This window comes from Balaenoptera borealis (assembly GCF_965194805.1).
Source record: "Balaenoptera borealis genome assembly, chromosome: 8".
NCBI classification, from domain to species: Eukaryota; Metazoa; Chordata; class Mammalia; order Artiodactyla; family Balaenopteridae; genus Balaenoptera; species Balaenoptera borealis.
This window is the reverse complement of record NC_138865.1, coordinates 19,439,972-19,457,227: the sequence shown is the minus strand read 5'-3', so window position 1 is coordinate 19,457,227 and position 17,256 is coordinate 19,439,972. Positions and strand designations below refer to the sequence as shown.

At 46.7% G+C, this 17,256-nt stretch overlaps 1 protein-coding gene across 6 annotated transcripts in view; it reads left to right on the top strand.

The window, feature by feature from the left end:
• Positions 1-17,256, top strand: part of SEMA4D (semaphorin 4D) — a gene marked incomplete at its 3' end in the record, with an annotated part of 122,311 nt that overhangs the window by 18,716 nt on the left and 86,339 nt on the right. The window contains exon 1 of one of the 6 annotated variants that reach the window (XM_082403377.1): positions 11,928-12,497. The exons of the other annotated variants lie outside the window; for them this stretch is intronic. Of the gene's footprint in view, positions 1-11,927; positions 12,498-17,256 lie in introns of those variants that run through there. 6 annotated transcript variants of the gene reach the window in all.

Sequence of the window (17,256 nt, the reverse complement as noted above, 5' to 3'; positions counted from 1 at the left end):
TCTGAATTATTGATACATCTGCAAATATTTTTCCAAATAATGTCACATGCACAGGCTCTGAGTCAATGTTCTTTGCAAGCTACCTGGAGCACATGAGAAGGCAAGAGAAGTACTGTGTGGGGCTGGGAGGAGGCGGGTGGCCCTGCTGGGGTGGGGACTGGCCTGGTGGCTGGGTGCAGGGAGAGGGGGTGTGGACTGGGGCTGGCAGGCATTCACCTTCTCCAGGATATAGTTCAGCGAGGCTTTATCAGCAGGAAAATGGAAACTGCGGCTGCTTTCTGCATTCGTGGGAAGTTATAGAAATGAGAGTGTGGTGGAAACTTGCTGCTTTGTTAAATAATTTTGCATTGACTCAGAGGGGAAACAGGAAAGGGCCTTCTATCTTTTTATGTGGGTTTTTATCTCTGCTGCTGGAACCTTTTCTTTTAAGTAGCTTTTCTACGAAAATACCCGTTGAATCTTTAGTGTGAACAGGAAGTCAGATATGCTGACTAACTTTTCCTTTATTTTAATGGCGTTTTTATTGTTTTGAAAATGAAGAAAGCAAGCCAAGAGTAAAAGCGACCTCCTCGTGCCCAGGGTACATGCCGTTGCCAGCTGCATTTCTGAGGTCTTCTCTGTGCCATTTACATACACACATATGTGCGTGCACACACATGTACACATGCATATAGATGGTGGTTTCCCAAAGATGTGGTCACACCGTAGAGGGTTTTGCAACTCACTTTTTTCACTCAGCACTGTGGCATTGACACGCGTGCTCTGCATTGCACCGTGAGGCTGTGCATGCACGAGTCTCTGAGGACAGCGTACCCTGTGTCCCTTACCCCATGATGGAAATTTGGGTGTCTCTCTAGTCTGCCACATCCTTGACAATTTTTCTTGGTGTACTCCAGTGAGTATTTCTATAGGAGTCTTAGAATGGAAATATTTGAGTCAAAGGGTGTATGCACTTTTAATTTTGACCGGAGTGGCTGTGCTGTCTGCCAGGACAGCGTTGTGCCCCCGAAGCTCACAAGAGTCTCTCTTTCCCCTCACCTCCCCGCCCCGGAGCATAACTGGTGTGTTTAGTCCTCACCAGTGTGATCAGGAGAAGGGAAGGTCATGGGTCTCTGACCCCTTTGCTTGTTTGTGGTTTATTAGTTGTTTGTATTTTCTCCTTGAAGCACCTGACTTTGGTCTTTATCCACTTTATTATTCACTTTAGTAGAAATTGAGCTGTTGCTCTTTCGCTAATTTTATTGATTTGGGGAATTTCTTTCATTTTAGAGTATTCTGGAAAATCAAAGCCTATTTAAAAGCATTTCATCCGTAAGCTTTTTAATAGATACAAATGAACTTTGATTGGAGACCCGTGGGGCCATCACCTGCTTCTGTGGTTCGTCTGGGGGGTGGGGGTGACCTGAGCGGTCCGAGCCTTTCATGTCCATTGCTCTGGGACGGGCATCAGTCTGCTTTGGCTGTGCTAGCCTGGCCACCTGCCTGCAGGACATGCAATGGGCCCCCATGAATGGTGGGGCCCAAAAAAGAAATTGGTAATATTTGGAATTGGCTGTGTGTGTGTTCGTGTGCATGTGTGCCTGTGTGTGTGCATGTATTCCTGAAAAATAGCGCACAGCAGAACTGGAGGATTGCATTCCCAAAGGTTTTCATGGATTTAGGAGTCTCTGCTCACTAGGAGGCTTATAGAACTAGTTTTCTATATATCATTTTGATTGTATTTTTAGCCAGATGATAAAACTCACCTCCCCACACCCCCTCCACGCTTCTTGCTTGTTTAGAATGGCAATGCACAAGTGAAAATTCATCAAAATGTCATAAGTAATGCAGCATGTTTTCCTGGGAGGCAGTTATGCGCCCCAGACAGATGTTGGGCTGTGTGTCCTGTTTGCACACATGGCTTTTCACTGAACCCTTCATAGGGTGCTGTGTGCTCATAGAGGCTTTCTCTCCACAGTAATGTTCTGCTCCAGAGCGGGGGTGGCCCAGGCTGGGTGGCATCTTGGAAGTTGTGGCCCTGATTGTATCAGTCAAGGTTCTCCAGAGAAACAGAACTAGTGGTGTGCGTGTGTGTGTGTGTGTGTGTGTGCATAGAGAGAGAGAGGTTTATTCTGAGGACTTGGCTTTTGTGACTGGGGAGGCTGGCAAGTCTGAAACCTGCAGGGAAGGCTGGAGACTCAGGCTGCCTGGAGGCAGAATCCCTCTTTCTTGGCGCAAGATCAGTGTTTTTTCTTCTAAGACCTTCAACAGATTGGATGAGGCCCACCCAGATTATGGAGGGTAATCTGCTTTACTCAAAAGTCTACCAATTTAAATGGTTATGCCATTCAAAAAATACCTTCACAGAAGCCTCTGGAATAATTTGGCCAAATATCTGGGCATCGTGGCCCAGCCAGGTTGACGTGTAAAATTAACCGTCCTGATCAACACCCCCAAGTGCCTCAACCCCATGGTGGGTTATAGATTAGGTGCATGAGCTTGTTTAGGGTGTACAAGGACAAGGGGTGACCTGCTCCCTGAGCAGGCAGGGGCTTGTGGCTCGTTCCCAGAGGCCACGGGGCCCAGTGCCAGCATGGAGGAAGGTAACATTTCTTGCATCCTGATGGCGCTGGGAGCACAGCTCTGGCCTGGTGCAGGCTGAGCCCCATACTTGCGGCCTTGGGGCCTCATTGGGACTGCTCCTTCATTCTGTCACCTCTGGCCCCATGTTTAGGCCTGAGTGACTCCCTAGGTGCCTCTGGGGAGGATACTTGTCATCCTCTTTCTATAAAATGCTTCATTTCCTGACATGGACACGGTGGAAGTATTTATTAGCTGAAAGGCTTGGTGCTCCGCATCCTGGTATTTTCTTTTTCCAGCAGAAACCCTTGTTTGGGTCATGGTCCGGCTGTCCTTTCCTGTCCTCCATGCCGCTGAAGTTGACCTGTCCGCCTGGCACGTTCTTATCAGGCCTCTTGGCTGTGTTGTTAATTGGACGAGAAATAATCACAGTGAAACAGAAGAAAAGCAGTGTGGTGTCCCCAGGCAGGCTTGGCCTGGTCCTCCAGTTTCTGTAGGCTTGGAAATGACCTGCTTGGTGGATAAGGGAAGGGAGACCAACAGGAGCTCTGCAGGGTTCCCCAAATTGATGAAGGAAGATGGCTCTTCTCATTCTTTTCCATCGGGTGCACTGTTTGAGGCTAATGAATGAATGAATGCATGCTTGCATGCATGGGAGAGTGGGCTGGCCCCAGAGGTGGAAGGGCTTAGGGTGGCGGGCGGGAGCCCGAGGGGCATGGGTGCCAGGGCTGTGACCCAGGGTTGGGCGGCAGGAGGGAACGTCAGTTCTAGGCCTGGCACTCGGTGTGTCTGGTGGCTTCTCACACACCTCTGAGCTGGCTGAGGCCCAGAGAGGGACGTCACTAGGTTCCCGGGGACCCGCAACCTCTCCTGGTCTCTGGGTGCGTGGGGCACAGTGCGGGCACAGCTGCCCCCAGGCCTCTGAAGGTTCCCACGAAGCCTCTTGTCTCGCCATTTGTTAGAAAAGCGCGACCCACCCTGGCAGCCGGGGGCATGCCTGAGCGTGTGGCTCTCCTGGTGCTCAGGGGCTGTTGGGCCTCTGTGGCGCCCGAGCCTGACCCTCTCCCAACCTGGGAGGCCAGCTGGGATGCCAGTTGGGATGCCGGAGAGCTGGCGCTGGAGACGCCTGGTGACAGTGGCGAGTGCCACAGCAGTGTTTCAGCTCTGTCTCCCCCTGCCCCCAGGTCCTAAGGCACCAGCTGTTCCTCTCAGAAGCGCCTTCTGGAACTTCTTAGGGTGGCCCGGTGGGACGTCCGGGGGCTCCCCAGTGACAGACCTGAGACCAGATCTCTGGTCTTGACACACTGTGGAAAGGTTAGCCAGGAGAGATGTGTCAGTGAACAAACATTCTTTCTGACTTTTTTCTCTTCTTTGAGGGACACAGGTCTGTAGGTAGGGGCTTGGGAAACCAGCGGCTTGATCGATTTTCATTTTTCAGCCCTGTCCTCAGTCAGGATGTTCTGGGAATCAAACTGGAAAGAGATGACGAAGTGTATGTAGTTTTTCAAAAATGGTCCATGTCTGCTGAAGCTTGTGTTCTGCAGGGAAGATGAAGGGTTAGAGGCCTAACCACAGAGAAGGAAAGAGAAGCTAATTTAAACACAGTTTACAGAGATTATTTACTTGGCTCTCTCATCTGTGTACACAAAGGAATATTGCTAGAAACTAAGAACTTGGAAACACGCAGATAGGTTTTTATTTTGTTTGTCCAGCCTAATCTTTGTGGTGTTCTTATCTGGATCAAAATGCCAATGATTTCTTGACTCCACCACCAACGTGGAGTTTAAACGAGGGTTAATTACCATTCAGAAGCTTGTGATGCAAGCTTGTGAGCTGGGCGAATGAGTCAGGTTGTGTTTGTTTTTGGTGTTTATAGATGCCAGGTATCTAGAAGCTGCAGTTTGCATTTGGACATCATTGGGGTTCAGTCTGTTGGCAGCCAGTGGGAGTGGTGGGAGGACCCTGCCCAGAAGGTAGAACTTTTCTGAATCAGGAGCATGGGTCACACACTGCAGCTGCCGGGACCCAGAAATACTGCCATGGGGGTGTAACCCCCCTTCTTTCTCTGCCCTCTTCTCTTTGTGATCTCAAGGAGGAGATGAGGAACAGGGTCCAAACTTGTCACTGACTGATTGGGCCAGAGTCTCCATAGCCCTCTGTCTACATGCAGGTCTGTTTAAGGTTCTGGTCAGCTCAGGTATGGCTAAAAGTGCAAAATGCTTCTTCAGACGATCGATGTATTTTACCGACTTTTTGGTTGCCTCTCGTGGGAAGCAAAAGCATGATTCTTTGAAAGTCCAAAGGATTGGACAAGTTGACTCAGGGTCTCTGTCTCGTTTGTGGTCACATTATGAACAGACCCTGTCCCATGTGTAACGGAGCCTGCGTGCATGGTTCATGCAGGGAAAGTCTGGAAGCCGCACGCCAGACCAAGCAGCACAAGTCTGCAGAGGGTGATCCGCAGTTAAAGCTTTAACCTCCTGCTTTTAGAACTCCCTTTTATTGTTTTATTTTCATACAAGTACACTTTGTAAATCTACTTTTCTGATAAAGTTGTTTTAAAATAGAATTTACCGTTTTAACCACTTTTAAGTGTGCAGTTCAGTGGCATTAAGTACAGTCACACTGTTGTGCAACCATCACCACCATCCACTTCAGAACTTTTTCATCTTCCCAAACGGAAACTCTGCACAAATTCATTAAACACCAACTCCCTAGTGCCCCTTCCCCAGCTCCTGGTACCCACCATTCTACTTTCTGTCACTATGAATTTCGCTACTCTAGGGACCTCAGATAAATAGAATTATGGAGTATTGTCCTTTTGTGTCTGGCTAAAAGTGAAGTGTTTTTAAAAACATTTGAATCAAATTAATGTAGTCCTTTTACTCTTTTTTCCTTCATATTTTAAATTATTTTATAGTAAAAATGATTATTTTGGTGTACAGTTCTGTGAGCTTTAATACATGTATAGATTTATGTAACCACTTCCACAATCAGGATTCAGAATAGTTCCATCCCCCCAAATTCTCCCCTGTACAGGCAGACCTCGGAGATATTGCAAGTTCCGTTCCAGATCACTGCAATAAAACGTATATTCCAGTAGAGCAAGTCACTCACATGAAATTTTTGCTTTCCAGGTACATAAAGTTATGTTTACACTATACTATAGTCTATTAGAAGTGTACAATCTCATTATGTCTAAAAAAAAACCAATGTATATGTACCTTAATTTAAAAATACTATTTGTATCATTTTTTTAGATTCTGCATATAAACAATATCATATGATATTTGTCTTTCTCTGTCTGACTTACTTCGCTTAGTATGATAATCTCCAGGTCCATCCATGTTGCTGCAAATGTCATTATTTCATTCTTTTTAATGGCTGAGTAATATTCCATTGTATATATGTAGCACATCTTCTTTATCCATTCGTCTGTCGATGGACATTTAGGTTACTTCCATGTCTTGGCTATTGTAAACAGCACTGCAATGAACATTGGGGTGCATATATCCTTTCAAACCATGTTTTCCTCTGGATGTACGCCCAGGAGTGGGATTGCTGGATCATACCATAGCTCTATTTTTAGTTTCTTAAGGAACCTCAATATGGTTCTCGATAGTGGCTGTACCAATTTACATTCCCACCAACAGTGTAGGAGGGTTCCCTTTCTTCCACACCCTTTCCAGCATTTATTGTTTGTAGATTTTTTGATGATGGCCATTCTGATGGGTGTGAGGTGATACCTCATTGTAGTTTTGATTTGCATTTCTCTAATAATTAGTGATGTTGAGCATCTTTTCATGTGTCTCTTGGCCATCTGTATGTCTTCTTTGGAGAAATGTCTATTTAGGTCTTCTGCCTAACAAATGAACTTATTTACCAAACAGAAACAGACTTATTGACTTAGAGAACGAGCTTATGGTTACCGGGGGGAAGGGTGAGGAAAAGGGATCGATTGGGAATTTGGGATTGACATGTACACACTGCTATATTTAAAATAGATAACCAACAAGGATCTACTGTAGAGCACAGGGAACTCTGCTGAGTACTCTGTAATAACCTAAATGGGAAAAGAATTTGGAAAAGAATAGATACATGTATATGTATAACTGAATCACTTTGCTGTACACCTGAAACGAACACAACATTGTTAATCAACTATACTCCAATATAAAATAAAAATTAAAAATAAAATTAAACATTTTTTTAAAGGCAAAAAAAATACTTTATTGCTGAAAAATGCTATCATCTGAGCCTTCAGCGAGTTGTAGTAGTAACATCAGAGATCACTGATCATAGATCACCATAACAAATATAGTAATAATGGAAAAGTTTAAAATATTGTGAGAATTACCAAAACGTAACATAGAGACATAAAGTGAGCAAGTGCTGTTGGAAAAATGGTGCCAATATACTTGGGTCAATGCAGGGTTGCCACAAACCTTCAATTTGTAGAAAACACAGTATCTGCCAAGGGCAGTACTGGTAAAATGAGGTATGCCTGTATTATCCTTTATATTCACACCTCCCATCACCCCTGACCACATACAACTACTGACCTACTCTGTCCCTCTGGTTTACCTGTTCATGAACTTCCTATAAATGGAGCCATAGAGTGGGTGGCCTTTTGAGGTTGCCTTCCTTCTTAAGCATAACACCTTTGAGGCTCATTCAAGCTGTTGTGTGATCGACAGTTGATTTTTTTCTTGTCACTGAGTAGTAGTCCATTGTACACTTGAATAGAGCTGCCATAAACATTCATGTGAGGGCTTTTCTGTGAGTGTATGGTTTCATTTACTTAGGATAAATACCCAAGAGTGGGATTTCTGGGCCATATGGTAAGTGTGTGTTTAACTTTATAAAAACTACCAAAATATTTTATGGAGTGTCTGTCCTGTTTTACATTCTCACCAACAACCTGTAAGAGTTCCACTTGCTCCACATTCTCACCCATACTTGGTTTTGTTAGTAGGTTTTTTTAAATTGAAGTATACTTGATGTACAATATTATATGTTACAGGTGTACAGTATAGAGACTGACAATTTTTAAAGGTGATACTCCATTTATAGTTCTTATAAAATATTGGCTATATTCCCCGTGTTGTACAGTATATCCGTGTAGCTTATTTTATACCTGATAGTTTGTACCTCTTAGTGCCCTTTGTCTGTATTGCCCCTCTCCCCACAGGTAACCACTAATTTGTTCTCTATATCTGTGAGTCTGTTTCTTTTTTGTTATAGTCACTAGTGTGTTGTATATTTAGATTCTATGTGTAAGTGATATCACACAGTATCTGTTTTTCTCTGACTTATTTCACTTAGCATAATGCCTTCCAAGTCTATTTATGTTACTGCAAATGGCAAAATTTCATTCTTTTTATGACTGAGTAGTATTTCGTTGTATGTGTGTGTGTGTGTGTGTGTGTGTGTATATATATATATATATATATTTATATATATTTTAATACCACATCTTCTTTATCCATTCATCTGTTGATGGACACTTAGGTTGCTTCCATAGCTTGGCTGTTGTAAATAATGCTGCTATGAATATTGGGGTGCATGTATCTTTTTGACTTAGTGACTTTGTTTTTTTCAGATATATACCCAGGAGCAGAATTGCTGGGTCATATGGTAGTTCTGTTTTTTAGTTTTTTGAGAAACCTCCATACTGTTTTCCACAGTTGCTGCACCATTTTTTTAGTCATTCTAATTTGCATACACTGTGTCTCCTTGTGGTTTTAATTTGCGTTTCCTAGTGACTAATGGCATTAATCATTTTCTCACGTGCTTATTTGCCATCTCTATATCCTCCCTGGTGAAGTGTCTCTTATTTTATTGGGTTGGTTTTTCCTTCCTGTTGAGTTTTGGGAATTTTTCCTGTGTTCTGAACACAAGTTCTTTGTCAGGTTTGGGGTTTTCAAATATTTTCTTCCAGTCCGTAACTTGTCTTTTAATTCTTGTAACAAAATCTTTCACAGAACAAAACGTTTTAATTGTGATGAAGTTCAACTTACCAATTTACCATCATTCATAGGGAGTACATGGAAAGATGATTCATTTTCTGTTACTGATCTCGTATCCTGTGGTTTTGCTCAACTCACTTGTTAGTCCTGAGAGCTTTTTTGTTGTTGTTGTAGAGTCTTTGGAATTTTCTACAGAGGCAATCATGCTGTCTGTGAAAAGGCCATTTTATTTCTTCCTTGCTAATCTGTATGCCTTTTATATCTTTTTCTCGCCTCATTCACTAGCCAGGCCTCCAGTGCAGTGTTGAATAGAGGCAGTGAGAGGGGACATCTGCCTTGTCCCTGGTCTTAGGGGAAAGCATTCAGTCTTTCATCACTGAGTATCATGTCAGCTATAGGTTTCTTCACAGATGTCCGTTAGTAGACTGTAGAGGTTCCCTTCTATTTCTAGTTTGCTGAGAGTTATCATGATTGGATGCTGATTTTTTTCAGATACTTTTTCTACATAAATTGATATGCTTGTGTGTTTTTCTTCTGTAGACTGTTAATATGGTAGATTACATTGATCGATTTTATGTATTGAACCAGCCTTGCATTCTGGGATAAACTCCATTTGGTTGTGGTGTACCATTTATGTATATATATATATATATATATACATATATATATATATATATATATATATATATATGTATGTATGTATATATATGTAGCTGGATTAAATTTGCTAATATTTTTTGAAGATTTTTGCATCTATGTTCATGTTGGTCTGCAATTTTCATGTGCTATTTTTGTCTGGTTTTGTTATCAGGGTAATGCTGGCCTCATTTAAGTTGGGAAATGTTTTTTCTTCTGTGTTCTGGAAGAGCTTATGTAGAATTGATGTTCTTTCTTAAATGTTTGGTAGAATTTGCTGGTAAAACCATCTGGGTCTGGAGATGTCTTTCTCAGAAGAGTTTTAAAGTATGAATTCTATTTTTTAAGTATTGTTCAGGTTATCTATTTCATCATGATGCGCTGTGGTAATGTGTGGTGGTTGAGAGATTGGATCATTCCCTTTAAGTTGTTGACTTTACTTGCAGAGTTGTTCGTGGTATTCCCTTATTATCCATTACTGTCTGTGAGGTCTGCAGCGATCACACCTCTCTCTCCTGGTACTGGGATTTGGGAATGTATTAGACCTAGTGCCTGAAATGCAGCCTTTGTTTGGAATGGGGCCAGCATCCTAGCTGAAGGCATTGCCCCCGTCTCCCTAGGCTGGATTCCCTGGGTTTCCATGGTATCTTTAGGGAGTAGCAAATGAGGTGTGTTCGGAGGAACTTTAAGGCTTTTGGGCAGCATCTGGCGCCCAGGGGTGGAAAGTTAATACACGGCACCCCAGTGACCTGCATGTCTTCTTGTGTTTCCGGAAGCATCAGTTTGCTGCCAGGGAGCAATTTCACACGGCGCGGCGGCGTTGGGGGGGGGGCGGGGGTGTGTGGAATCTCGCTAAAGGGTGGAAGAGATTCCCCCCCCTTGTTCATGGTGTTTAAGGGGATTGTTCCAAGTGGTGTGTCTGTAGTATTGACTAATTTATGTTTCATCTATTTCTAATCAAGGCCACAAACTGGGTTACGTTTTTTTTTTTTTTTTTTGGCTGCGTTGGGTCTTCGTTGCATTGGCTTCTCTTGTTGCGGTGCATGGACTCTAGGCGCGCAAGCTCAGAGCACAGGCTCGGTAGCTGTGGCGCACAGGCTTAGTTGCTCTGAGGCATAGTGGGATCTTCCCGGACCAGGGTTCGAACCCGTGTCCCTTGCATTGGCAGGCGGATTCTTAACCACTGTGCCCCCAGGGAAGCCCCTGGGTTGCTTTTAAAACTCTGGTAAATTAAGACCAGTGTAGTGGTATGTTTTAGTTAGAGGTTTAAGTGGAGACTGTTTAGTGGTGGTCGTTTATTTGGCGGGGATGGAAGATAGTTGATAGCGTGTCCTTCTGTATGATACTTTGTCTTCCTTCATCAGGAATCCTAAAGTAAACATTTTTAGAATGACGAAAGCTGTGGGGTTTGGGCTGCTGTTACAAAATACCACAGACTGGGTGGCTTATAAGCAACTGACGTTTATTTATCACAGCTCTGGAGGCTAGACATTTGAGATCAGGGTGCTGATGTTGTCGGTCAGGTAGGGCCTGGGTTCAGGTCTTGGACTTCTCACCGTGTTGTCCCAAGGTAAAATGGGCGAGGGACCGCGCTGGGGTCTCTCTTATATGGACACGAATCCCATTCATGAGGGCTCCACTTTCATGTCCTACTCACTTCCCAGAGGCCCCCCTCCTAATACCATCATGCCGGGGGTGGGGGTAGGATTTAACATATGAGTTTGGGGTGGGGGAAGACGTAAACATTCCGACCATAACAGTTTCTGACCCTGATATTGTGACATCTTCCTAGGTGAGAGAAAGGGTCATAGTTGTTTAGTAATTTGTCAAGCAAGATTAATTTTGCTTCATTTAATTAAAAAAAAGAAAAACTGTGTCACACTGGGCTTTAGAATAAGAGAGGCATTTATGAGCAATAGAAAGAAAATAGGTTTTTGCAAAAGCAGAAGGGTTTGGAAACCTGTGCAGGCCCTGGCGAGGTTAGGGGGCACAGAGTTTCCTAAATGATTGCAAGTCATTTGGAGGACCGGGCCTGGCACAGTGACCGCCCTGCTTTAGTCACTGTATCACAGTCCTGTGGCAGCTCAGTCTGTCCTTCTGCTGCGTGCCTGCTGCAGGCTGGTCAGGAAGTTCCAGGTGAGGGGCCGTGGCTTGGGTACTAGCCACCAGGACAGCTTAGGTCTTTGGAGGGCTGTTTTCAAAAGTGGGGTGGGGAGCCTTTCAAGAATTGTAATTCTTCTAGGTGTGATTTTCCCCCTTACTATAAAAGTAGCACATGTACTGTAGGATGTACAGAAAGGAGGGGAATTAAAATCAGCCCCTCCTGCGAGAGAGTTTGGGTATAAATCCTTTTAGCCCCTGCAGCCCTAGTCTCCTTTGGGGCTGAATTGTGGGCACCACATGCTGGCGTGGTGCCTCGGGGGGCGTCCCACGTGAGATCCCAAGACAATCTAGTTCTGAGGTCTCAGAAGATGGGTAGCTAGGCTGCGAGGGCGTGAAAGTACGCGGAGGCACGCTCTCCCACCCGTTCCCCGTGTCCTTGTGTCCTTGTCCGCACGTGGCGCCAGGAGGGAGGCAGGCGCCGGGGCACAGGTGGGGACATGGTGGGGAAGGAATGCCCACTCCTTTTCACGGAGAGTGTTCAGCTTTGACAGCTGACAGGGGGAGCCCCTGTTAATTCCTACCTGTACGATTAGCTCTGCAGATTAATCATTCTGTTTCTTTCCAGGAGTTTGGTGACATTTTAGTTTCTGTTCTGATTGCTTGTAAAAGAATAACAAAACCCTCTTTGGGCCGTGTCTTCTGGAGCTTGTGGCTTAGAACCTAAGAGTTACATAGTAAGGAGAGGGCAGTGGAAGTGGAGCAGCATCCTTGCAGAAGTTTCCGGTAACGGGCGTGGTGTTCATGTGTCATCGTCATGTGAACCCAGCAAGGAAACCTCGCGTCCTGGCAGTTACCTCCTTTGGTGTCACATGAGAACTCACCTGAAAACGCCGACCATCAGGACTGCAGACGTTGCCATATACTGTCCGGGGACTGGATATGAGGGTGTTGATTAGGGCACACAAATTACAGTGAAAAGAGCACAGTTTGGCTGTCACCGAGGAGCTCATGCATGCACGTGACCAACTCAGGCCTTGAGACGGATGTTTCTCAAGCGTGGCCTTGTGCAGACGGAAGCACATGCCCTCTCGACATGACACAGCATGTGTTCTGTACAGAAGGAACCTCACTGACTCCCTGGGCGGCCTCAAGGAAGCGTGTGCCCCAAGAACGGTCTCTCCTCTGACCTCTGAGGAATATGGTCTGCTTGGTATCAGCGTGTCTGAGCAGGTGTGTGCAGGCTGGAAGGGGTCTTGGGGGGTGGGCAGACCTGGGGTAAACCTGTGCGGCTTCCTAGAGCGTGATTCTTTTCAAAGAAAGAGAAGGCCCCAGGTGGCCCCCTCTCTCTGACGTTAGGGGTTCTTAGAGATGTTCGAGAAACCCTGGAAAGAATTCTAGTTTGGCAGAAAGAAAAGGCATTTCTGAAAGTGGATTGGCGTCCCTGTTCCTTATTTTCAAGGCTGTGTGAGCACAGACCTAAGTGATCACCATGTTTTTTCATTTGAGTAAGGGGGACTCTTTCATTCCTATCATTCAGCAATTTATGTGTCAGCTGCATTGGTACATGCCCCAGCTGGCTGCAGTTCCTTGCTGGGAATGGCCCACGCCTGGGAGGGGCTGCTGGGACACTGCTGGGTCTCTCGCTGGACGTGGTGCTCCAGGACCTGCGTCCCTTACGCTGTCGGGACAAACCTCCTCCCTGCTCCCAGCTCCCCGGCTCTCCTCATCCCCCACTCCCCTCTAGAAATGCAGAAGTCCTTCTTGGTACCACTTCACCCTTCACCTCACTGTGTACCATTGCCGGGTCCTGAGCCCCCTTCCCTCCCAAACCTCACAGTTCTGCCCTCCCTTCCGTCCACCATGGACTTTGGAATGAGCATCCTTTGGATGGAACATTGGAGCCTGTGGGGTTTGTCTGTCTTGGTACGGCTCTGTAAGTTGTACGTAACTGACAGCCATGAAGACAGTCCTCGCCTGTAGACAGGCAAATGAATTCTGTCCAGTGGCAGGGCAGTTGACTTCCTCCCACGGAAAAATCCAGTCTTGTGCCTGTTGGAAGTTCATTTCCATATTTCTTTATTTTATATATATATATATATGTATTTTCTTTTAATTGAGCTGAAGTGCACATAACATAAAATTAACCACATTACAGTGAACAACTCAGTGGCATTTAGGACATTCACAGTGTGTGTAACCACCACCTGTATCTAGTTCTAAGACCTTTTCATCACCCCCTGCGTGATGAAAGTGGTACTTCACTGCTGCGTACCACTAAGCAGTCACCCCCTTTCCTCCTCCCTCGGCCTCCATATAATCTTGTGCCTTCTTTGAAGGCACTGTAATGTCTCCTTGGTTCCTCATGAATAATGAGTTAAATAACATTTTTAACATGTGGTCATTTTCTTAAATGACCTTTTAACAACCATCCGCCCTTGGCTGAGCTGCCAGCCCTTCTCACTGGGCGGTGCTGGTTTTCAGTCCTCCAGCGCCTCCTGTATGTCCTCCGTGGCATGCGGTGGGCTGGGATTTTTTTTTTTTAGAATGAGAATCTGGTCATGGAGGGTAGGTGAGCACTTCACGTGTGGACTTTCCTGGTCTTGTCTGGGTGATATTTTGAAAAGAAGTCATCTTCCTGGGCTGGTGCTGTGTGCCCTGCCAGGTCAGTCAGCATGTATTGATTAATTATCACAAGTCCAGTGCTGTGTTGAGCAAGCCAGATGTTTACAGTTGTGGAGAGGGCATAGTGCCAAGAACAGAAATCCCATGCATTCAGAGCCAGGGGGCTTGCGTGCTAGGTGTCGTCATCAGCTGAGCAGAGAGCAGGACCCTCACCCCCTGAGCTCTCCGGGCCGCATGGTAATGGCCAGGAGTTGGCCCAGCCTGTCCCTCAGGGGCTGAGGACTCCCTGGCACCCCATGTTCCCAGCAGACCTAAAGCATGGCCTCCGTGTGTGAAGGTTGAACCCCTAACTGACCCGAGTCTCAGTCAGTCTTCCTCGTGGGGCCCTCACTCTGGTGCGACCTCAGGTTTGAACTCGGCCCTCAGTGACCCTGGCTTTTCCCAGTCCCTTGGCTATGTGGGGAGGGACCTTTCTCTGCTGTCCAAAACCAACTGCAGTAAGCAGGTGGTTGTGACCTTGAGCAGAAAGAGAAAGGTCCAGCCTTGATTGTGGGAACCCCCGGAGTAGTCCTGTTGAACGGAGACAAACCCCTGTCTGCAGAAGGGACTGGATTGTTGGACAGAAGATGGCTGGTGTGAGCTCAAGATTTTCACCTCAAGAAGGCTGTTGGTGCTTTTGTAAATGGCCAAGGACAGCTTTCAGTTCAAGGTGTCGTTGGCTTGTTTTTGCTTTAAGTGATAGGCATTTGTTGTTTTCTGTCGGCTGATGTTTGGGGGCATTTTCACTCCTTCAAATTTAAGACATTGCATCATTGTACCAAAAAAAAATTTATTTTGTAAAGGAAACACAGCTCTCGTGTTACATGGGTATCCGCGAGGAAGCAGCGTCTCCACAACCTATCCGACGGCTGCTTGTTGTTGCTCACATCAGTGTTGTCCCCCCCTTCCCTTGGAGTCCCCACTTCTCTCCTGAAACCAACTTTGCGGGTTTTCCTATCGTAAATAACACATGGCTAACGCCGTTCATTTCTGTGAGGAGTTGTGGCACCATACCAAAGTTTTGGAGGGAAGTTAGTGAAATGTCCCAACATATGTATTCATGAGAAATCAAGTTTCAAGTATTTACAGCACAGTGGTGCAGAGCGATTTCTAAGCGTTTCCCTTTGGCTACACAGAGAATGTCGCAGCCAGGGTGGCATGTGCGTGTGTGATTTCAGCACCTCGCTCTGCGGTTTGGGTCTCAGTAGGCCCTGAGGGTTTCCCTTCCTAACCCAAACCGAGTTTAATCAGCTGCTAGGAAAAGCGGTTTGCTAAAACTCATCCTACGCTTCTGTTAAATCTGATCCATTAATTCATTTGTTACTGAAGACACATGTTGACCCCAGGACTTTCTCCAGGGTTTGTACACTGTGGTTTTCTATCCATATGCCATTCTCCAGTGTAGGAGAAGAACTCAGGTGGATGCACTTTCTAAAGGTTTATTTTGATGGTTTTCCTCATGTGTCAACACACCTCAGGTAGGGCAGCGGGTATCACCATTACCTCCTTGGTTGGCTGAGGAGGTTTGACTTAGAACCACAGCAATCTGCTCAAGGTCATGTGTCCAGAAAGACACGTACGCACACTCTGGTGCCAGTCTGGCCCTTTATATACTCTCATTTATTTAATCCTCTCTTTGGGGATGTTTTCAGTTTTATGCTATCGAGAGGCTCCTGGATGAGAACTTTTGTGTGTGCGTACCTGTCCCTGGTTCTTATCGTTACCCGTAGCTAGCACTGACTTTTGTAAGGTTCCGGATGTTGCTTCATGAAGAGGCTTCCTGTTGACGTTGGGGAGGGACTCATACCTCCTCACCACCATTGAGCCTTATCATTTTTTCTTTGTTAATTCTGTAGGGGGAGAATGGCATCTTGTGTTAATTTGTATTATTCTGATTACCAGCGAGATGAACACTTCATTTCACACATTTGGTTGCAACACGTTTAGAAGAGAATCTTTTGTGTTCAGGAGAGCAGTGACCAGTTCAGCAGTGACCGCCCCCCGCCCAGAGCATGAGGGCAAGCATTTGTTGGTGGTGGGAGTATTCCCGCCGGGAACTTCTCTCCCTGCAGGGGCCTGGGGAGCAGGGGTCCTGGATACACTGTGTGTCGTGCTTTGGATGGCCCCGTGGAGCCCTGCCCACCTCCTGGAGGGGTGTCAGCTTAAGCAAAAGGTCCCGTGTGCTGTGTTTGATGTTTCCAAGGAAAGGCTGAGTTTTCCACAGCGAGTGGGACACTGGGTGTGCGTGAGTGGTGTGATTTTCCTTTGCTGTTGCTTCCCCCTGTTTCTCTTGCCTGCCGGCCCCCAGGAACAGCTGTGACTTGAGGTCTCAGACACGCCCCTGAGTTGACTCCTGAACCAGTCCCTGTTTGTACCGTGACCCTGAACTGGTGGGACGTTCTGGAACCGTATGAGTCTTCAGGAAGGTGGAAGTCAGAGGTCTCACCTGTCCATCAGACCCATGTGTTTTGGGCTTCAAGTCATTTGTAATCAGTTGTCCCATGGAAAACAAAGCCAGACTTAGTAATAAGAGGCTTTATTAGGAAGGATTATCGTGGGGGAACCAGGGAGGCAGCTGTTGCAGTGGAGAGATGTGTGCCCATGACACGGGCGAGCATGCCAGGGATCGGCAAACTGGGTTTTTACTTAGTAGGGAGGTGTAGACAAGGCTATTAGGACCCGGGTGTGGGGATGAAGAGTGATGGGGTGGTAGACTGGAGGATGTGTCCCGCAAGGCCGGCCTGTTCTCAGGGCGGCCGTCCGAGTGCTCAGCCTCACGGTGGGTCGAGGGAGGCCTGGGGGAAGGAGAGAAGCTGAACCAGAGTCGGGTAACAAGTGTTTTGTTCCGATTTCTCTGTAGGGACAGGCTGTTCCGCCCATCACTACAAGGCACAGAGTGGAATTCGGGGGCCCGTGTCTCACCTTGCCCTAGGCGAATGGGGCCCCCGTCTTATCTGAGTCTTGTGCAGTGCGCCCTTCCAGGATCACAGAGGGATGGCGCGGTCTCCCTGCCGATGGCAGGGCCAGGTGCAATCAGGACGGTCAGGCTGAGCTCTGCAAGGAGTGGGTCTGTCGTGGCGGCAGACAGGTGGCTGCCTCGACCGCGTGCTTCAGCCACCTGGGCGCTGAAACCTCAGCGGGGCCGCCCTGCCCCGCCCAGGCCTTTCCCGTGGGGACCTGCTTCCAGGGGAGGCACATGTGAGCTGGGCTGTGATGGATGGGAAGGACCTGCCGCACGCAGGAGCGGCTCTGGGGACAGAGGGCCGGGCGAGGGGGCGCTGGCCATCTACGGTGTTGTGCCCTTGAGCTGCTCGGTGGGGCTTGGTCG